Raw genomic sequence first — 22743 nt, 5'->3', positions numbered from 1 at the left:
ATGTGCAACAGCTTTTATCTGAGTAATGTTCATTTCCAAATTATATCTGTCAGAAGTAGCCATGATCAATTCAAGACTGACTTTGGAAGCTGAACCCTCAAAAAAGAGTGGAACATCATGCTGGTAACAAAGGGTAACTGGGCTAACAGTTGTCTCCCATTCCAGATCTAGTGTGAGAAGTCCAAAGTAATTGTGAGTTAGAGTCAGCACAACTATTTCAAGAGGCACCAAAAAAAAAAAGCAGAAGCAGTAGTGATTATAGAGTGTGCCTGTGTCAAAAGACAGCTCCATTTCTGTTCCTCTGCATTGCCATTTGGGTAGTACTGTACTTACAAACAGCCATTGAGGAAAACAGAAATGCTCCCTTTGGAGAACAAAAAAGAAGGCATGCTGTGTTTCATGTTGTTTGGACCCTTGAATATTTAGCTTATTTAATTTTTTTTCATCCATGCTATGCTTTTTATCTTTTGCCATCTATAACAGAGGACCCCCAGCTCCTGTTACTTTAAGGGCAAAGTTGCAGCAGGGAGAGCCTCAGAAGAGGAAAGATGCCCATTATGAGCTGCCAGGGAACAAGTACCTGGGGACTGACCTGCTATGAGCTATCATTATAGCAGACACCAGCAGCAGTAAGTTTCCCTGGGGTTGAGATGGCAAGCTAAATCATGTGTCACCTGTGGCAGCTCAAGAAATCACATAATCAAAATGGGATGTAGCTCCCAGCCATATAAATGCAGGTTTGAGCCAGAGCGGTCAGTTTGGTTCTGGGAGCCATGGAGGAAAGAGCTCCACAACCAGAGAGCTGCAGAGGAGCTCCTGGCTGAGACCAGTGCTACCCAGGGAGTAATGCAAGTAGAATGCTGCTGACTTGCAGGGCAATAGGACTCTGGGTAGTGGAGAGCTGAGTGATACAGCCCAGGAGCTGGAGTTTGTGTTTGAACCCAGTGGGGAAGTTGTGTTATAGCCAGAGGGCTTATCTTGGGTTAGAGTTTTACACTGTTGGTTTGGCTGGGACTAGAAAGGGCTGGCTTGGAGGTCCCATTAGTGCCCAAAAGGTATGTGACCACCTTGAGCCCTGCCAGGGTCAGGCCATTGGCATACCGACAAGGGGGCAGGGGGAGGGCCATGCCCCTGGGCGCTGTCTGGTGGGGAGTGCTGGCCAGGCCCTCCAGGGGTACTTGGCGCCCCACTGCCACTTCCAGTTTTGCCGCTGCCACTTCTGGACTCGGCAGTCGGCCACTGGGGGACCCTTGGCTTGGTGATCAGCTGCAGATGGAAGGGCGGGGCGCAAATGGAAACATTGACCCCCCAGGTGCCGGAGACCCAAGGTACGCCACTGGGTCAGGCTCAAGGCACAGATGAGGGGGGAGGAGCTGGAGCCTGAGAAGGGGCAGAGAGAGCCCAGAGATGGGCAGAACTTGGGGGCCAGAGGACTGGAGACCAAGAAGGGCAGAGACAGCCCAGAGAGGGGCAGAATTGGGGGCCAAAGGGCCTCAAGCCTAAAAAGAAGATAGATAACTGAGAAAGAGGGGAGCCAGGGAGCCCAGAGCTTGTGTGGGCCACAGATAAAGGCCCCAACAGGCAAGATAAGGGATTGGAGCCCAGAAGCCAGGTCTGGGACAGTGGGCCTTGGCTAAGGGATCAACTAGAGTAGATGGGAATCCAGGAAAGCAAAAGCCCCAATGAAGAAATAAAGGCCTAAGGTGGCCTGGTGGCTTTGGGGACAAGTGTCCTTCTGATGTAAAACACTCCCCAAGGCATGGGCATGGCTATAGGGGAGGTTCGGCCCATAAGGTAACAGGTGTCTTGAGGCATGTGCAGGTCAGGAGGGCCTACCTACCTGGAGAGATTGGTGCAATCAGCAGAGTCAGAGAGAGGGGATCCAGTGGCAGGAACTGACCAGGGCTCACTCTAAGACTTGTGGGCAGCCTCCCTTTTCCAATCTGTTAATAAGAACAGGGCATGGCAGGAGAAAACTAAAGGGAGGGTATCTTAGAAACTGAGCTGGCCACCAGGGGGCATCAGCGCACACACACACCCCTGGGACCCAGTCCTGTTACACCATCACATACAAATCACCATAATGTCCTCTTCCCTTGTGATCATTGTCTCATGCTTTTTCTCTTGACTCCTAACAGAAATATTACATGCCCAAAAGATTCCCAAAACCCACGGAGGGAATGCCACATAACAGAAGAATGAAGATTCCTTAGGGAAAGGATCTGAGTGTGTCTTTTTTTGTATCCTTTTGCATAGCAGCCAAGTGGGACATGGGTGAAACCTGGCCCCATTAAAGACAATGGAAAAATCCTTTTAACACAAGTAAGGCCAAGATTCCATTTCTAGTCTGCTTAACAACAACAATACTTGCAAAATCCTTTCTGTTTTGGAAAACACATTTCCTGACTCTTATTTTCTCCTTTTTAGGACAAAGTATCTTTCTGTTCTCAAGCATACAGCCAGTACTGTACCTAGGGAATATGTCTAGCAATTGTAGGGCCTAGCAAAAGTAGGTCTACTGGCATATATGCACTAGCTTTAACCAATAGAAGTATGGCAGCATGGACTTCAGCACGGACCTTCACCTCTAGTAGAACCCAGGCAGCCAGGGCTACTGCGATTGTTACTTCTGCTAGTACAGCTTCTTTAGCTGTGTAGACTTGCACTAAGGCAAAGACGGAACAACCTTCCAACTCCCCCTCCCCAGAATTCATACTCTTCTGCTGTACTTTTGCTACAGATTAATTTTCAATAAAACACTTAATGATTTGTTTTAGGAGTGTGCAATATTTTAAATGAACAGAGGAATACACTGGACCTGGTTCTCCAGTGCCTTGATTCTTACATCATCATTTACAACCTGGTTTAGCAAGATACCTAAGCACATTCCAATCTTTATTACTTGTAGCGCTTTGTTACTCGTAGCACTTAGGAGCCTTAGTCATGGGCCTGGCTCTTCATTTATGGTGGGCACTGTACCAATATAGAAGAAGAGAACTTACAATCTAAGTTTGAGAGACAAGAGGTAGATACAGACAAATGGGGAAATACAAGGATATAATGAGATAATGGACCAGGTTCAAGTTGCTCTCATGGGTGTCTTCTGAAGCTGGACCATTAGACGTCAAACAGCACAAATTTCATGAGGCCAGAAGGGACTCAAGGGAACCTGACTCTCTTGAGTCACAATTCCCTTGGGCAAGGGGCCTCCTGGGTTCTGGTCTCTGCTCCCAAGATTGTTTATGTATTTTGCATTACAGTCATCACTGCCAAATTAATTTTATTTTTTTTAAACAAGTATTTATGGGGATCTCTTCCCCAGCACAAGGGACAGCACTAAAGCACTGCTTTTAAAATCTAACATGGGGGGTGGTATGACGGAGAAAGCACGAGCCTGAGGTCAGTGTAATTATCCATGTGCTTCAGGTGAGATATATGCTTAAAAGCTTTGATATGCCTGTGAAAAGTGGCAGTAAAATGTTGGTATTTCAATCTGCTAGTATTTTGGAACCACTTCTTTTTGCCCTTAATTACATAAATATTAGTTCTCGCATCATCTTCAGTACCCCTACTTTTGCTTACCAAGGGCTTGATTTTGCAAGGTCCAAGCACTGGCACCCTGAGCCAGGTAAGCTCTTCACCATTTCTTTATCTTTAAACATGTGAATAGTCCCATTAACCTCAAGGTTTTTCTGTGATATGTTTCTCCAGGATTTACTGCTATCTCTGATTTTATTTTTTTCTCTTGCCTTATTTGTTTTTATTCTCCTTTTCTGCCTTCTGTCTTCTAAACCTTTCGTTTTTAAGCTAATAATACATGTAGTTTTAAGTATTAATGTCTTTTGCTTTCTCCAAATTTAAGTTTGCATTGCACTCACATACCTTTTAGACAGCGAAATAGCATGCAATAATTAACCAACATTACTGTTATCATCTCCTTTCTTATTAAGAGAAGATGGATCTCTGTTTCATAAACCTATATCACCATTATGGTACTCCAGAACATAGTCATTAAGAAGAATGATACAGACAATTAAAGACTTTTATTTTTTTCTATTCATGGTTAAGCATGTGACTGAATGAAACACGTGAGTTACTGATTCAATTTTGTGCTGAGGTTTTGAAGGTGATTGCCTGTTTTGATATACAGATCTTCTGTTGTGAGAAAATTTCGGTTACAGCACAATAAATGTGCACATGTAGACATGCCCTATTAATATTACTGCACAGTATGGGCACGTGTCTACATGTGCACACTCCTACTGCATAGTAAATATGGCAAATTACTTCGATTTGAGCGTGAATTTGATACCTGCATCATGAAGATATCAAATTTACACCCAATTAGTTATTGCGCAGTGACGCATGTATAGACATGTTACTGCAAAGTAACCCAGGGAGCTTCCCTGCTGGGTCCTCCCAGCCACTAGGGGTCTGGCCTGAGCCCAGCTTCAGGGCTTCTCACTGGCTGCCTCTCCTGGCTTCAGTTTGGGATGAAAGTTAGTCCCAAGTGCTGGTAGCTGGCTCTGGCTTCAATTTGGGACTAACATTAATCCCAAGGGCTCTATCTGGTGGTCACAGGGGCAGGTTGCCTGCATGTGTAGACACCAGCCTATTCCTGCTTAATGTGTGGTAACTTTTACTGCACAATAAATTTAAGCTAGTGTAAATGCATGTGTAGACATGCCCATATAGTCATCTTCTTGTCTATGTCAGAGATGAATAATTTCTGTATATGTAATAGACCTGCTATATTTCATACTTGAAAACAAATTTAACAGATACATTGCCTAAGAAGTGGGAGGGGTTTTTTTTTCAATCTCTTGATCATTTTATTTGAATCATTGACTTCAAGCCAGGAGAGTTTCTTCCTTGGAATTCAATTTGCTTAAAAACTGGATAATTAGAAGAATATACTGCCTGAAAACAAGTTACTGCACTGTGTTCTCTTGTCAGACATTGGAACAGTCATACCAAAACAGACTAATGGACCCTGTTTAGTATGTTATCCTAGCTCTCACTAGCATCAGCTGCTTTAAAACATGACATAGAACTTTAATAATACACCTTGCTTCTCTAGGCTGTTTTTGGGTCCTCTTGCAGGCAAAGATTTTTTTCCCATTTCATTTCAGAATTAGCTTATTTCCTGGAGAAGACCTGAAAAAAATTGATTATGATGAAAAAGACCAGAGACATTGTATGTACACTTTTCATAAAGATGCTGGAATCTCAGAAAATAGGAGTATCTGCTATAGGGTTTCATTCTCAGAGGTGCAAGTTCAGGGATGCTGGAGCCTGAAAGCATCTCTCTCCTAACTAGACAGTTTGGTCCAATAAGAGATATTACCTCACCTCACAAATCTTGTTTGTCTCTGTAGCAGGGCACTAAGGTGCCTGCTACTTGGAGAGCAGTGATAACTACCCAGGTGCAGGTTGCTAGGGTAACCAGAGGGAGCTAGTGACCCACACCTGCCAGCAGTCAGCTGACCAGAAGGGGCAGGGCCCGGCTCCCATGTAAGTTTCAGGCCAGAGACCCGGAGGGAGTTGCCTGCCAGCAGCCAAGGGGGAAGGAGCTCTCCCAGAGCAAGCAGAGGGGAGAGGCCAGACTATAGAGACAGGGGAGCAGGCAGTCCAGGGCTCTCTGCTCCCCCATCTTGAGGCACACTGCACCCCAGCCAGCCAGGCAGAGGTGGGCTGGGGTGCAGGGTGCCTCAGCGCTGGGTGGGGAGGGCAGCAGTGGATGAAGATAGGGGACCAGGCAGCCCAGGGCTGCCTGCTCCCCTGTCTCCACATGGTGCTACATGGCTGGCTGGGGCACAGAGGCACCCTGTGCCCCAGCCAGCTCTCCCTGCAGGACATGGAGCAGCAGGACAATGGGCAGGGGTGTGCCGTACAGTCCACTACTATTTGTGCTGCTGCAAAGGCATGCCCTTGCTTGTGTGGACCCAGCCTGCAAGTGGTCCTAGGCAGGTGATGTGATAAATGAACATTTGAGTATTTTATAGCTTTTCTTGAGAACATAGAACTAGACTGTAGACAATGATAGCAGTCCCCTGCTGTAACGGGCGCTATATCATATAACACCTGTCATAAACTGACCCAGAACTATCTAGAGCTTTTTGCACCCACTATTCCAACTGAAAAGCGGACAATAAACCACGCTGGAGAGACAGACTCTGAGGATCAACAGTGGGTGGGCTTGAACTACAGTTATATTGGCTAAGGACCAGATGTACTGACCCACTACACCAAAGAGACCCCAGTGTTAGCGCAATTCCATTTCCATGGATATTCCATAGAATTTTTTTCCCTTTAGGTAGGTCTTCTAAGATTTGGGTTCCAGGTATGGATTTTCTGTCATTATGTTTTATGTGGAAGCACCAACAAGCAGATAAATTTCTACAATTATGTCACTGTGTACTTGATCCATGGGCAGGCTATATTTGGGTAAAGGCACAAAATAGGTATGCTTCTACTCACAAACTTCTATGATTTACTCTGTCAGAGTGTAAACATGCATACAGTCATCATAGATCTAAATGTGTGGCTTACAGTTTCCCCAGTGGCATGGTGCCTAGGAATTTCATGCAGGTCTACTAAAATATTGTATTCTCTAAAATTGGTTTTAGGGCCATGACTGTAGACTTGCCCTCATGTTGGAGAACTAGAACTATGAGAGACAACATTTTGTAAGTCATAGTTACATCCTTTTCTTTTGTGAAAGTAATAATCATGGAAAAGTTACTAACATGATCCAAAATAAACCACTTACCAAGGCTAACAGGAACTTCTGAGTCAGCTTTTGCAGTTGAAAGCTACAGAAACCCAGAATCGCAGGGACCTCAAAGTTCTTTTAGTCAGCTTCCCTGCACAAATGGAGAATGTGTTGTTTCTGTCCAGCTTCTCTCTAAAAAATACTGCATTGACAGAGGTTTTTCAGGCTTGTTCTATTGTCCAAGTGCTCTTACAGTTAGAAAGTTCATCTTGAGATTTAAAATCAAATTACCATTCTTAAAACTTCAAGGAGTTTTAGTTTGCTGCCCCTACAGCCACAGAGCGAAGCACTGGGCTCCGGGCAGCAAGCCCATGCAGGCAGCCTGGCAGCAGCCGGGAAGGCAGGCTCTGCCCAAGAAAAGCGGCAAGCCTGATCTCCCCCCACCCCCTGTGGAGCCTGCCTGCCTGCCTGAGCTGTGTGGGGGCCTGGTGCTTCCCTCCACAGCTGCCGTGCTCCCTGGGACCACCTGAGCTGGGTGCCTGTGAGCGGATGTTGCCTGGGAGGGGGGTCACCGCTGCTGTGGAGGGAAGCACTAGCCCCCACCCCTCCCAGCCCAGGGACTGCTCCACCTGCCAGCAGCTTGCCTTCCCCTCCCCACTGGAGAGGCAGGTAAGTCAGTGGGGTGTGTGCACGACACAGGGGTTTAATTAGCCCTAAATTGAAGCGGTATTTTTTAAAACCCACTGCTTCAGTTTAGGGCCCCCGTTTCATCTATACATGCCCACTGAGAGCAGCCTAGCTCCATTCTGCAGGTAGCTGAAGGGTGCTATTAAGTCCCATCTCAGTCTTTTCTTTGCAGTAGTAAGGGTTAACTCCCTTACTGAAGAGTGATGTCATACACAGAAAGTGGTCAGCTGACCATTTTGGATTCAGGGATTGACTGGTACAATAAAGACTTAATGAGAACAAGGAGTCTCTCTGCCTCTTCCTAAGATCCAGAATAACACATCGTGTCAGCAGTGGCTGAATCCTGCCACCAACAGAAAACTGAACAGGTGATTCTCAAATGATGGGTTGGACTCTAGCAGCGGTGGAATCCAGTGCAGAGCAGAGATGGGGGATGGCTCTACCTGCAGCAAAACCCAGTGTAGCACTGAGGCCAGCTACAGAGACCATGCAGGCGCTCAAAGTTGCACCACCAGAACAGTTTGATTTCCAATCCCCTGGAATGTGGCCTTAATGAATCAGGCGTTTTAATTACTTCAGGGACAAACAATCAGAAGCTTACAAAGTGAGTACTCTTTTCCAGGAATGACTCGTGCCTCCTGAGGCTGGGGGGGGCATGGCGACCACCCGCAGGTAGCGGTGGCGGTGTCGGCAGCAGAGGTGTGATGGTGGCAAGGGGGGACCGCCTGCAGGCAGCTATGGTGACATCATGGTGGAGGTGGGCTGAGCAGGGACTTCCCACAGGTAGCCACAGTGGTGTCGGTGGCAGGGGGGTGGTGAGCGGTGACCGCTCGCAGATGGCGCAGCAGTGTCGCCAGCAGCCAAGCTCAGGGCAGGGGGGGCGGGCATGTGCCTCCCCCATGCCTGCCCTACGCATCACCCATGCTCTTTTCTACTTTATGGGAGATCAAGTGGATGAAATTGTGCTGTCATTGCCTCTTACAAATGAAGTTAAAAAGCAATAAGCTGCAGTGATAGAAGCATTAACTGATCATTTTCTGGGCAAAAGAAATGTGATTTAAGAATGAGCTAGATTCAAGCTCTGTAAACAGGAGCCTTCAAAACCTGTGGCCAGATTCATCACATCTTTGTATACATTGGCTGAATCCTGCCGATTATGGGGAGTTTCAGGAGGAGCTAATTAGGGACTACTTAGTCATAGGGCTCTCACAAAGATTACAGTTGGACCCCGATTTAACACTCCAGAAGACTATCACACGGGCTTGCCAATCAGAGCTAGTTAAACAGCAGCAAAGAGAAATCAGGAGTGATTTGCACTCCTCTCAGGCATTAATTAATATGGATGCAATGCACACTGTAAAGAAACTACAAACAAATACCAGGCACAGTGAACACAGGGAGGGGTACCACCAGCACCCACAGCATCAAACTAGTGGAAAAGGAGACCGATGCCACAGGTGTGGTCAAACCCTAGGACATAGTTGTGCTCAGTGTCCTGCTACAGAAGAGATATGTTGGCAATGTAAAAAGAGCAGTCACTATGCTTCAATTTGTTGCTCCACCACTAGAGTCTTTGAAGTCACAGAACAGGATGCAGAGGATTGCATAGTACTTTTAGATGAAGTTACAGAGTCTTCATCAGATCTAGGAGTCTGGATGACAGAAATTGAGCTCAATGGATAGCCAGTGCCATTTAAAATAGATACAGGAGCAGCAGTCTCAGCTATCCCCAATTCTTACTACAGCCCACATAGGGATGGGATTCTCCTTACCCCTACTAAACAGCTACAGGGACCAGGCAACACTACACTCAAAGTACTGGGAACCTTTAACGCAAAGATAACTCTGAAGCGGAGATTTATAGACCAGGAAGTCTATGTGATAGGTAGTCTTGCTGTGCCTTTACTTGGTTTACTGGCCATACAGACACTGCAACTTGTCCATTGACTAGATGAAATAGTGTACCAGAAATCCTTGGCACAGTACTACAGAACCAAATACCTATCTGTCTTTTCTGGTCTTGGAAAAATGTTAGGTGAATATCAGATACGCCTAGCAGCTGATGCCATTTCATATGCATTAACTACTCCAAGACGGGTACCTTTGCTACTAATGGACAAAGTTAAAGAAGAGTGAACACGCATAGAAGAAATTGGAGTAATTACAAGGACTGAAGAAAAACTATGTCCTGGGGTTTGACCACACCTGTGGCATTGGTCTCCTTTTCCACTTGTTTGTTGCTGTGGGTGCTGGTGGGACCACTCCCTGTGTTCATTGTGCCTGTCAATCCTTAGTGTACTGGGATGGTGGTTGTGCCAAAACCCAATGGTAAGATTAGGATATGTGTTGATCTCATACAGCTGAACCAATACATGTGCAGAGAAAGACACATTCTTCCTTCCATGGAAGATACCTTGGGCCAACTTGCAGGAGCCAAAGTTTTCACAAAATTGAATGCTTGGGCAGGGTATTGGCAGATTCCTCTAGTTGTTGAATTGTCCAAGCTAACAACTTATGTTACTCCATTTGGATGCTACTGATTTACTAAAGAGTGCTGTCATACATAGGAAGTGGTCAATCAACCATTTTGGGTTCAGGGGTTGATTGTTACAATAAAGGCTTAATGAGAACAAGGGGCATTTATACACATCCTTTTTCATGCTGCGATGTGCCAGAGATCCGGCGCATTGGAGCAGATTCTATTAATTGAGTCTGCTCTGCACATGAGCTGATGTGCACTGCGCTGCATTGCTTGCAATTGTGTAAGTGGCAAAACGCGCCTCAGTGGAGAGAAAATGGTGGCAGTGTACTTTTGAACTAAAACATCTTTGTGTTTTAGCTCAACAGCGGACCATTGCCATTTTCTGCATGCTGATGCACATTTCGCTGCTTATACAACTGTATGTATTGCAGTGCTTGGTACTTTTCAAAGCACTTGGCGCTGTGGTACATAAATGTATAAAATGCCCAAGAAGTCTCCCTGCCTCTTCCTAAGATCCAGAATAACACATTCTTCTGCAGACCACATAAGCCCAGTTGCCTTAGCCTTTCCTCATAAGTCATGTGCTCCAGGTCTGTAACCATTTTCGTTGCCCTCTACTGGACACTCTTCAATTTGTCCACATCCTTTCTGTAGTGGGGGGCCCAAAACTGGACCTAATACTCCAGATATGGCTTCACCAGTGCCAAATATAGGGGACTAATCACTTCCCTCGATCTGTGGGCAATGCAGCCCAGTATACCATTTGCCGTTTGCCACTGGGTCATATTCAATTTCATGTCCACTATAACCTGCAAGTCCTTTTCTGCAGAACTACTGCTTAGCCAGTCTGTCCACAGTCTGTATCAGTGCATGGGATTCTTCCATTCTAAGTGCAGGACTTTGTATTTGTCATTATTGAACCTCAAGAGATTTCTTTTGGCCCACTCCTCCAATTGGTCTAGGTCTCTCTGAATCCTAACCCTACCCTTCAGCATATCTACTACTCCCCACAGCTTGGTGTCATCTGCAAATTTGCTGAGGGTGCACTCTATCCCATCTTCCAGGTCACCGATGAAGATATGGAACAAAGCTGACCCCTGGGGCACACCACTTAATACCAGCTGCCAACTAGATATTGAGTCATTGACTACTACCCCGTGAGCCCATTGATCCAGCCAGTTTTCTATCCTCTTTACAGTCCATTCATCCAACCCATACTTCCTTAGTTTGCTTGCAAGATTATTGTGGGTGACCATATCAAAAGCCTTGCTAAAATTAAAGTATATCACATCCACTGATCTCCTGCATCCATAGAGCCAATCATCTCATCATAGAAGCCAATCAGTTTGGTCAGGCATAACTTGTCCTTGGTGAATCCATGCTGACTGTTCCTAATCACCTTCTTTTCCTCCAAGTGTTTAGAAATGGATTCCTTGAGGACCTGCTCCATGATTTTTCTGGGGGCTGAGGTGAGGCTGACCAGTCTCTAGTTCCCTAGATCCTCCTTCTTCCCTTCCTTAAGTATGGACACTGTATTTGCCCTTTTCCAATGGTCCAGGACCTCTCCCAATTGCCATGAGTTTTCAAAGAAGATGGCCAGTGGCTCTGCAATCATATTGGTGAACTCCCTCAGCACCTGTCCAGCCCCATGGACTTGTATGTCCAGCTTTTCAAAATAGTCCCATACCTGTTCTTTTGCCACTGTTGGCTGCTCACCTCCTCCCCAAACTGTGCTCTAGGTGTTGACTTTGCCTGGGAAGACTGAGGTGAAAAAGGCTTTGAGTACTTCAGACTTTTCAGCATCCTCTGTCACTAGGTTGCCTCCTTCATTTAGTAAAGGACCCACATTTTCCTTAATCCTCTTCTTGTTACTGACATACTTGTAGAAACCCTTCTTGTTACCCTTCTTGCCAGCTGCAACTCCAGTGGTGCTTTGGCTTTTCTGATCCCATCCCTGCATGCCCAAGCAGTATTCTTATACTCCTCCCTAGTTATTTGCCCAAGTTTCCACTTCTTATAGACTTCCCTTCTGTGTTTTAGCTTACTGAAAAGTTCCCTGCTAAGCCAAGCTGGTCTTCTACCATACTTGCTAGTCTTCCTGTACATTGGGATGGTTTGTTCCTGTGCCCTCAGTAAGGTGCTCTATCACTGCTACCTGAATAGAAATGCTGCTGTCACTGCCAAGTAGTTGTTTTTAAACCATGGGTGGACCAAGAATCAAAGGTGGTAGGACTGCAACTGCCTATATCCACCCCTCACCCTAAAAGGAAATCCTCACTACATGGACCTTGTTCTCATGTGACTTTACTGTGCAGTAGCTTCTTGTTGGACACACTATGTCCCCAGCAGACTTCCAAGATCAGCCAAAGGTATTACTGATGGAAGCTTTCCAGGGATCTGATGTGTGTTTTCAGGGTGACCCAAATTTTACAACCACAAAGGAGGCAGGGGAACACCAGCAACATCTTTTTAAACTAAAAGCATCCAAACCAAGGGTCCACACAGTACAGCAAGAATAGAAAGGTGAGTTTTTTAACTAGGAAGGTCCCAGGGCATTTGTGGATTTACAGATTGAAGCCACTTCCTTTAAATTCAATCCAGGAACCAATAAACAGCCAGTGCAAATAAGAGTTCAGGCAGCATGTCCAGCCACTGAGAAGCCACCTAATAAAAGTGCCACATGTTGCATCAGCTTAGGTTTCCAGACTGTCCTAAAATATGGCCAGACAGAGAGCTTATTATAGCCATCAAGTCTTGAGGTGATGAAAGAACTTCATCTGAAAGAAATGGTTGCAGTCTTTTAGCCAGAGGCAGATGGTAAACATTGTTCCTGTACACTGTCATTACAAAGACATCCTATGTTGCAGGGGAAAAGATAGAGAAAAGATGCTCTAGACATGACAGCAACATGTTTATTGTCTCAGCAGCAAGCTGTATTAGATGGAAAAATGGAACAGGCCAACCACTGATTCTTTCTGTCCACAGATTTCATATTTTTTTCTTTTCTTTTCTGTTCTGTTTCTTTTCTGTGTGTAATTATATTTAATAAAACACCCACATTCTCACTGCCAGGTCACAGTGCAGTGATTCATACCAAATGCAATAAAAACACTGCAAAGCATAAAAATACCAATAAAATAATAATAAAAAAGCCTAGGAACTGAAAACAGCTTAGCAAGATAAAGTGAGGCCCCATGTACTTAATAATGTGCTTAGATTTAAGCATGTAAGTGGCCCTATTGAAATGAATGAGGGTACTTTTGTGCTTTTTGTGCTTAGTTAGGCATGTGCCAATCAATATTTTGGCTTTGGATAGGCCAAAAGTTGGAAGGTGTGCGGGTTGACAAGGGTCACAGGGAAATTAGCAGAAACTTTTTCAGATGCTACTGTGAAGTAAGGGTGATGCAGCATGATGGCTATTGAAAGCAGGCTTGCTCCACATGGCAGGGTCCATCACAATAATGGTGTGATCATCTGTTGTCCTCCTGTGCAAAGGCAGGTGGATTCAGATACCCAAGACAGAGCTGAAGGAGAAGGTCTAATATAGCCTTGGCCAAAGGCACAAAAAATCTATTTCTGTGGCTTAGATGGCAGCAGGAGCAGTGGCCAGACTGATGCCTGCAGCTTCTCCCATTTCTGCACCAACTCTAAGGTTGGTGCCTGAGGTTGGCCCTGTTCACCCAACCCCTAGTTAAACTACAGATCTAGTCTGGGCCTTCATTGCTGGGGGCTTTCAAAACAAAGTGTCCTGACAAACAGCATGAGTGTTAAACAAACATTTCTGCTACAATGACCAAAATCACTTCAGGATAAACACAAGGGCAGGGTGAACATACAGCGTGGTGGACAGGACCGGGGACACCTCTGTCTGGCTTGCAACTCATGGCTGTTCATGGAAAGGGCAGAGATAAAAGTGATAGCAAGCTTCTGTCCCTGGCTTACTAGCATTGGCGACACACAGGGGGTGCATGCGGGTGCACATGAACCCCTTGTGACTGGCTGCTGCTGATGCCTGCGAGTGATCGCCGCTTGCCACCCCTCCCCCCCACGCTGATGACACCACTAGTGGTGTCTGGGGGCAGTCGACAATCGCTACTGGCCACCACCGCCGCTGCCAATGGTGTCTGTGGGGGGTTGCAAGCCCCCCCCGCCTGCCACTGCGGCTGCCTGTAGGAGCTCTGTGCTCCACCATGCTACCACTGCCACTGCCACCTGTGGGTGGTCACTGTGCCTCCCCAGCCTCCGGGGGCATGCATCGTTCATGCTTGTTCAACCCATATGAGCTCCCTCTATAAGCAGAGACACAATCAACAAATCCTTCCCTTTAATTAAAACTAATATAGGTAGAGGCATAACTGTTCCCTGAGTGGCAGTAGCACATGTTGCAGGAACAGCTGCCAGAGGTTTGCTGCTACTTGGGAAGATGTTACTTTCTTTTTTTTTGGTGCCAACATACATGTTGAGTGGCTAAAAAAAGACTGGCTTCCAACAGCAAAAAAAGAGGAAACATCTCCCCCACTAGCAGCAAGCCATTGGCCACTATACCTGTACCACATGCCCTCTGCCCTCCCCACTGCTGGAACTAGAGCTAATGCAGGGAAAATTCAGGGTGCAGAAGGGGAGGGAAGACCTGGGACAGGAAGGTGAGGTACCCCCTCCCTTTGGGCAGAGCCCAGGGAACATGTGCCTCGCACTCACTCATCATTATGCTACTAAATATGAAAAGATGCTGAAATAATAACAATCATGAATCGAGGTTGTCCTCAGCAGTTTGGGGCCTTGCCTTTCATTCGAAGTGGCTGTATCAGAAGCCTGATGTTATAAAATACTGAGTGGTGCTAAGCCCTTCCAATGAGTAGCATTAGTACTAAAGATGTTCAGTACCATAGACCGTAGACTTGCAAGATAAGGCCTATATTGATGTGAGCTCCCTATAAGGGCATTGTAATAGGGCAATCTGTCCTTTTCAGAGCTGCAGGGCACTTGGACAATGAGGAAGTGTCCCATTGCAAGCTTAAAATCTCAGGAGAGAGAGCAGAAAAGAAGCAAAAAAGAGTGAGGGAACAGTTTGCAAGCAGGAGAGAAGCTGCAAGCAGAACAAGCTTGCTACTAAGGAGGGGCCAGAGTGCTGTGCTGGGGTCAGAGCCAAAGGGCTCCCCTCTTAATACCTGGAGCATGGCAGAAGGGTTTGGCTTTTGTTTGTTGTTCATTTGGTTGCTGCTTAAAGACTATGCTGTGTTTGGAAGGACTGGCTGAGAAGCTACTCAGGACGCAACATCCATCTGCAGAAACCAGCAGGTTAGGCAAGCGGCCTACAGGCCTGCTTTGATTTTAGTTTTTGAGTGTACTATACAGTCTTTAAGATTAGCTGCAGAACTGGCCTAACCCCAGCTACAATCTGCAATCCATAATGGGTGCACCTATAGATATGCTATTGCATTAAGACACCGAGATGTCATAAGATACCAGTACGATGTTAAACGTGAGTGCCCAGTATCGTGGTGCTGGGAATGTATTCAGGGCTTTTCAGTTCTTTTGTAAGTTATGTCTGCAGCATGTAGAAGGGCAGAGTAAAATAGGGATAATACTACCTTAATTATCAGAGGACTTGGTCCTGGGTATGACTGTAAACTACATCTGACTAGAGGGTTAGGTGAGGCTACTGGTGTCAGGATAGCTCCTATAAAATGCCACAGTGTTGCAACCTCCAGAGTAAGGCAAGCCCCAAAACCCTACTCCCCTTTGCCTTGTGGGTACTCCTTGGTTGGAGAAAGACTAAGGGGCATCACCCTGAAAGAAACATGTCCTCACTGAGGTGTCAGGCTGTCAGCAGCAGCTCTAATCTGTTGTTCTCTGGCAAAAGTTACAACTATTGAGGCATTGAACATCTGGACGAGGTCTGTCCTTTGGTCTCAGTCTCAATGGTCTAAAGGGGGGATGGTAGGTCTAGGGCAGTGTCTGCTCTTCTGTACTCCTCTGTAGGTGTACACGCTGAAGGTCTTGGTGTGATGGCAGCATAGAGCTCTTACGTGTACACCATGTTCCAGAGGATTGGCAGTTGCCAAGATATAAGAGGACTCCTTTAACCTTATGTTGCTGAAGCTAGACCTACTAGATGCTCTTGGGATTTCAAGAGAGAAGAAACTCAATTTTAATTAAATTTATTTTCCCAGACTGAGTTTGATTATTTACTGCCATGCACCCTGCATCATCATTCGCACCTAGTATCAGCAGGTATAAAAACTGACCAAATTATAATGGCTCAATAACTACTCCAGGCTCAATAACTACTCCTGATTTTCCAGGTGCCAGGCAATGGAGAATCAGGCCGTAAGTATTTAATAAAAAAGAAAAGAAATATCAAGCTCTACCTCCTTTCTCCCCCGCACAAAAATTCCACCTCCGTGACTATGCAAATAGCAGGAAATCACCATGGATTAAGCTCCAAAAAATGATTTGTAGAAAGGAGAAAACCTAGTCAGAATGCAAAATACTGTATAATTTTAGTTCACAGTGTACTGTAACTCTTAAGCATTATCAGAGTAAATTCACTGCTCTCTGAAAGGTGGCAATGTTCACTTTCCTGCTAAGAGTTTTAATTAAAGGAATGCAGAATCAAAAGAAAAAACCCAGACCAGATGATGGTGCATCTGCCAGGGGAACATGCTAAAAGGAGTTAAACATTTGGACCAGAATCCAAAAAACTTTGTTTCATGTTATTGGGGTTTTTCTGCATCTGAACACCTCCCCCCACCCCCCCACATTTCCACTCTGTTAATGGAAATCAATTTTAGAACAGTGTGGGAATCAAATAGAAGACAAGGGAAATACAAGGTTGACTAGAGGCTCTGAAGGAAATGTGCTTTGTGTTAACTAGGCTATTAGTGAAAACCGAATATAAAAGCAGTAAGAGCTTCAAAGAGAGGCAGTGGACCAGGTCCAAATTCCCAGCAATACACTGGGCTGGCATAGATTCATTGGGTTCTCTGATTTATTTAACCCTTTGATTTCTGAAAAGTAGGTCACTAGAACCAAGACCATATATATATATGGTCCTAAATGCAAGTTGATTTATTTATATCTACTGTGTGTGTGTGTGTGTGTGTGTGTGTGTGAATACACACACACATATATATGCAGTGGATATAAATACATCACAGAAATTCCATTTTCTGGCCTGTGGACCAGAGCCAGCCTGCAGAACTATTCTATCCATCCCACTGGTAGTATGGCAAGCTATCACAATTAGTGGTGTGGAGCTAGTGGGGTTCCTGGATCCCAGTGGATTCCAGTTCCTCGCAGGGGCAGGGGGCAAGTGAGGGCTGTGCAAATACAGCCTTTGCTTGCCTCACTGCTGCCCAACCTCTACTGCTGGCCCTGGACCTTCATCACCGCCTCAACATGGGCCCATACCTCCACTATCAGACTTGCTGCAGCTGCTGCTGGACCTGTGGATGTGGCCTGAGAAGAGCCCCTATGTCCAGATCTGGCCCAGGACCCAGGGTGAGTTTGACACCTCTGTTTTAGAGCATGGAAGATTAATATAAAAATATTCTGAGGAGTGAATACATCGGTAAATTTATGTAAGAATGGATACTTAGGAAATAAAATCCTGGTCCTGAGGAAGTGCACATTTGTGCACACATACACATTTACATTTTATTCATAGTATTGTATCTGCTCTAGGCACTGGCACAGACTGAGGACTTGAACACCCTTCATTTTTTCTGAAAGAAGAGTGTGGCATCAATGTTTCTAACTTGACCAACTGACACCCCCTTGGGACATGTTTTTTGGAAGTCCACCTTGGGGAACTTGCATAGCACACTTCACACAGGGACCCATAAACCCAGGGCAGGTCCCAAAAGTCATTCAGCTCTGAGGCTAAATGGTAGAGAAGGGGGGAGAAAATTGTATTGCTGCTGCTGATGTGATAGCTTGTCTGTGGAGGAGCAAAAGCCTTTACTCTCCTTTACTACCAATCTGGCAGTTTTCATGAGAGCCCAATCACCATTAGAAATCTTCAAAAAGAAAGAAACTCCTCGGAACATGGATCCAGTATATGTGTAGACTGCGCCTACCACAGTGGAACCCCAGTTCCTACCAGGAATCTACAAGCACCGTCATAATATAATAAATATTAAGAAAATGTTAAAACCAGAATATGAGTATATATTTAGATGGAATTTTTTCTTTCTCTTTAGGACCTGCCAAGTCTAGATGAAGACAACTGCCTCTTTGTTACTTTTAGAGAGCTGAAAAAAGACTCAATTTTCTTGTTGGAGAAAATGCCAAAGAAAGGGGGAAGTGTGTATGTTTCCCATGGACCTTGGTGTCATTGTGAGAAGCAGAGTTAGGACAGCAGCTTGAAGCATGTGTGTTAATAGTGGGGACATAACATCCTAGCTCTGTGTTAGCCTCTCTGATGTGCACAGAAATGCATCAATCAGGGGCGTGTGTGTGTGTGTGTGTGTGTGTGTGTGTGTGTGTGTGTGTGTGTGTGTGTGTGTGTGTGTGTGTGTGTGTGTGTGTGAAAGAAAGAGAAACAGAGCAACGGAGAGAGCCACTGGTTGACAAGGGACTGGAAGGGGAAAAGAGTGATGACATCTTTTATTTTTAGTGACAAAAACTGTACTAACAAATGCATTTTTTGAGATGATCAAACTTTTTGGCATGAAAAATGTTTTTCCTTGGAAAACAGTTTTTTTACACTTGAAAAATGTTATTGGAGTTCTCAATATTTTCATCACTGTTGTTGTTGTTGTTTATTTTTTTGGCAAACTTGAAACAAAAAAGTTTAAAGATTCCTATGTTCTTTTCTCTCCCTTTACTTCTCTAGTCCCCTTCCCAGACCTGGCCACATAACCTATTACAGCACCAGAATGTGAAGAAGAAAAAAAAAAACAAGACAGAAATGAAAGAAAAGGGGAGAAAAAATTGGAGGAGAAAAGGATGCAGGAGAGAAAAAAAAGAAGAGAAAAAAACTCGAAAAATTGCCTGAACATTTTTTAAAACAGTAAAATTTTCCTACTTTTTCAAGTAAAATGTTGAACAAAAACAAAATAAAACAGCTGTTCTTTTGCAAAAACTGAAGAACAAAATTTCTACTAAATTAGTTTACATACATCCACGGCTATTTTTCAAGGAGCTCTATTTACAGCAATGGCCAGAGCCCTAAATTAGGGTCTTATTGTATTGGGTTATATAACAAATGTGATTCCTGCCCCAAGAAGCTTTCAATTTAATAGAGGACAAGGTGTGGCACATGGGCCAAAGACACAAGATGACAGATAGGCGGAGAAGAATGACACTGGAGCTTTAATGAGTATATGTGGGGCAGGAAGCTACATAGATTAGCTGTCTGCAAAAGTTACAGCCTTCTGTGTTTTTTTTAATCTGAAGTAAGCAAATAATTGGTTTTAACAGATCCACCAGAGCCCACCTACTTAACCATGATCATTAGGCAGTTAACCACAGAGATCAAGACAGGTTTGAGATGTTATTAGGAGGACAGAGCAGTGGCCTTGCAGATCGCTTTTGGAAAGGGGTTTTAGGCATACAGCTTATCACTGAAGATAGTCCAAAGTCATTAGAAGCAGTTGAGTCAATGGAGAGGCTGCCACAAACTAAAGAAAAGCTGGGAAATGGCTGCCTGTGGCAGGGCACTGCGGGTACCTGCCACTTTAAGGGCCTGGAGCTGGCAGCTGCCTGAGGAGGGCAGCCATTTTGAGCCTAGAGCTGACCATATAAACAGGGCAATTTTGCTGCTGGAGGTGAGGCAACAACATCTTCTGGTTGTAGGGGTGCTGGTATCACCAGTGGTTTGGGTGAGGCTATTATCATTTTTGGGGCCCACAGTGGAGTGGGGACCCTGGCGCCAGAGAGAGTGCGGCTTTTGGGGGCACAGACCCTGGGCCAGTGAAGGCATGGCTTTTTGGGGTACCTAGGCCCTAGAGCCCATGGGGGCGCAGGAGTTTGTGGTGCTCTGACACCAGCACCTGAAGGTGCAATCTTGAAAGGCTGGGGAGGCCTGGTGCACCTGAGGTGTGATTTTGTTTGGTTTTGGGGTTTTTTTTGGACTGGGAGAGGGCAAGTTCGAGGCCGTCCCCTGGCCTTGAACTTGTGGCCCTCCTGGCTGTGGGGCCGGTGGCCTTGCTTCGGGGACAGGAGGGGCTGGGCTTCAGACTGGAGCTCAAGACACTGGAAAAGGCTAGAGCCTCGGAGTCAAACCCTGTTTAGTGAGTTTTAGATGGGGAGGCCTAGCTAGAGAAAGACAGGTGTCAGGCCCGTGTAGGCGAAAGGCCCCAACATACAAAATACAATAGGCAGTCTCCCGCTCGCAAGAACATCAGCAATAATTTCCATCAAGACGTGGCAGGTGAGTAGAGGGAGGGACATAAGAACTCCAAAGAAGACTCCAAGGGCGCGCCACGTAAGGCGCGGATTACCAGGGAAGATGGTGCTGGGGAGGGCGACCTGTTACACTGCCCCAAATCTGAAAGCAGAGATACTGCTTCCTTTGACTCTCCATGTTGAATTATTTAACTTTTGCTGATGATGCAAAAGCAAACAGAAAACTGTACAAATGATAGCTTAGTCCATTTTTCACAGGCTTCTCTGGTTGCCCTCCATTTGTGTCCATCTCCAATAAAATGGTACAATATAATGATCCCTAGATAATGAAACGATCTACACAAAATATACTTAATAACACAAGAGACACTGCTAGCTGGTTAGGCAGCGTTCAAAGCAAGTACTGGTCTCTCTTTATTCCTAGTTGGAAAAGACATTGCTGCTCTGTATAGTTACTTCTCTGATACCCTCCAATTCAAAGATATCTGTTTCAAGAGAGGGATATTCTGCTTTCAAATTCTACAGGGGTTTATCCTGTGAGTAAGGGTATCAAGCCCAGTTTGCTTTGGTGTAGTGGGCAAATGCTTCCCTTGTATCACACTTCCTTGAAGCTTGTAGAAGCATTACTAATGGCAGGAAGGGGAGAGTGTTGAAACATGCAAATTAAATGAAGGAGCTTTAATATCCTTCTAAACAATGATCCAACATCTATGTGAAGCTTTAGTTTTATGGTATTGGTTTATGATCAAGATTTCACATGGTCAGTATAACATTCTCAGTAAAAATTGCTTATGGTCACACTTCCCAGGAGCTTCTACAAGTAGCAGATTTATGTCTTTTCTATTACCTGCAGCAGTAAACTGCCTTAAAAATCCCCATGTTCCTGAACGACAAATTGAATTTCAATAAACATATGTAATATAGCCACAAGAAAAGACAAAACAGAGTTGTGGGCAAGCTTTAAATTTTTCACATAGTTCTTATTTGATCAGACCTTTTGCTCAGGTAAACTCAGGCTACTCCTAGCATATTTATTATCCCTGTTCTATGCAAAGAGTGGCAATGCTTGAGCGGGGCCAGACCTTGTATTATGTTCAGATTAAAAGCCCTGATAATACAAACCCAGGAGGTGAGTGGGTTTGAGGACACCAGTTCCTCCTGTGTTCTAGTTCCTGCTTCAGTATGGGTCATGACATTTTGAATATTGCTGTAATCTTTGTGACCAGAACAAAGTCCTTTTGAGTTGTCTGGAGGACAGTATGCTGTGGCTATGCTTCTCACTCAACTTCTGTTATCCCTTATTGTGGAAATCCCTGGAAGTGGAGGAGATGCTGCTGCTTTACTCTACCTTCGTATCTCCAGAATGATATAGTCCAGAGAACCCGGGTTTTTAATCTGTCTACAGGACTTTGACTCTACAAGGACAAGCCCAATAGATTAGATACAAATTGGATGTACCCATCAAACCCAACATGACCAGCCTTCACTTTTAAACACTTAGTTTTGTTCACATTATTTTTTGTATTGTGGTAAGAGCTAGAGGCTTCTTTGTGCTAAGCACTATCCAGAAACACATAAAAGGTAGCCCTTGCCACTGAAGATCTTACAATTTAAATGGTGAGGTAGAGTTCTTTGTGTGGGACACAATAGAAAGCTAACCATAAAGAGCTGCTATACATGGTCAGTTGATAAAGAAAACTGGCTCAATCGTTCCCTTATTTAACTAGTGCTCAGACACTACTGTAATGCAGGTTGTGTAAGTGCCATAGACATAACACAGTGTTGGCATTTTCACATGCTCCGAGTAACTGCTCTCTTTCGTCTATGCCCATGCCAGAGGCAGCTGTAAAATCTGTAAGACAAATAAATAAAGTATTTATGCTCTCCCACATTGAATGCATCACCAAACCATGGTGGCTACTGATGTTTTCTAGCCAAAAGCAAGTGTGCAAACAACAGTCATCCATGCCTCTGGCAACATTTAAGGACAAGGCTCATTCACCTCACCATCTGGGATGCTGTGCCCATCTTGGTAGTGCTAACCTGGCACTGGTTGGCAGCAGAAGGCACCCACAGCTTCCTCTGAGTTGGACAGCGTTGCATTTATTCCTTTGTTCATAGGAAAAGATATGACACAATTACAAAAATGGAAGGAGATAACATCTTTATTGAAAATAACTTTTAGTACTTCAGTACTGACTTCACTGGTTCCTATTAAATTGTCAGCATTAGGCGAAGTGTCATACAAGATAGTACAACCTTTCTGTATGCCAGGAAATAACTGTGGTATTTACACCACAATTGTAGGTAAATGTTGACTTTTTAACAGCAGCTACTTCATGTAGTACTTTTCCTCTTCACGCTTTGTACCACGCCTGCAAGGCATATATTTTTGTGTAACCCACACCTACTCAGAGTATCACTTTATCCCCCTCTAGTGGTCCATGGGTCACAAGCAGAGGCTGCTGATTTTGCCATAGTGATGGTGGCTCATGCAACGACACCT

At 45.0% G+C, this 22743-nt stretch overlaps 1 long non-coding RNA gene across 1 annotated transcript; it reads left to right on the top strand.

Annotated features, from left to right (window-relative positions):
• The first annotated feature begins 541 nt into the window (after positions 1-541).
• LOC102386427 lies at positions 542-6679 on the top strand. The gene is made up of 4 exons (XR_324112.2): positions 542-629; positions 2139-2240; positions 3546-3628; positions 6630-6679. It is a non-coding gene; the product is annotated as an uncharacterized LOC102386427 (long non-coding RNA).
• Positions 6680-22743: the final 16064 nt, after the last annotated feature.

The sequence above is a fragment of the Alligator sinensis genome, unplaced genomic scaffold, assembly GCF_000455745.1.
Source record: "Alligator sinensis unplaced genomic scaffold, ASM45574v1 scaffold1031_1, whole genome shotgun sequence".
Taxonomy (NCBI): Eukaryota; Metazoa; Chordata; order Crocodylia; family Alligatoridae; genus Alligator; species Alligator sinensis.
The sequence above is the reverse complement of the archived record's forward strand: the minus strand, read 5'-3'. Positions and strand labels throughout refer to the sequence as shown.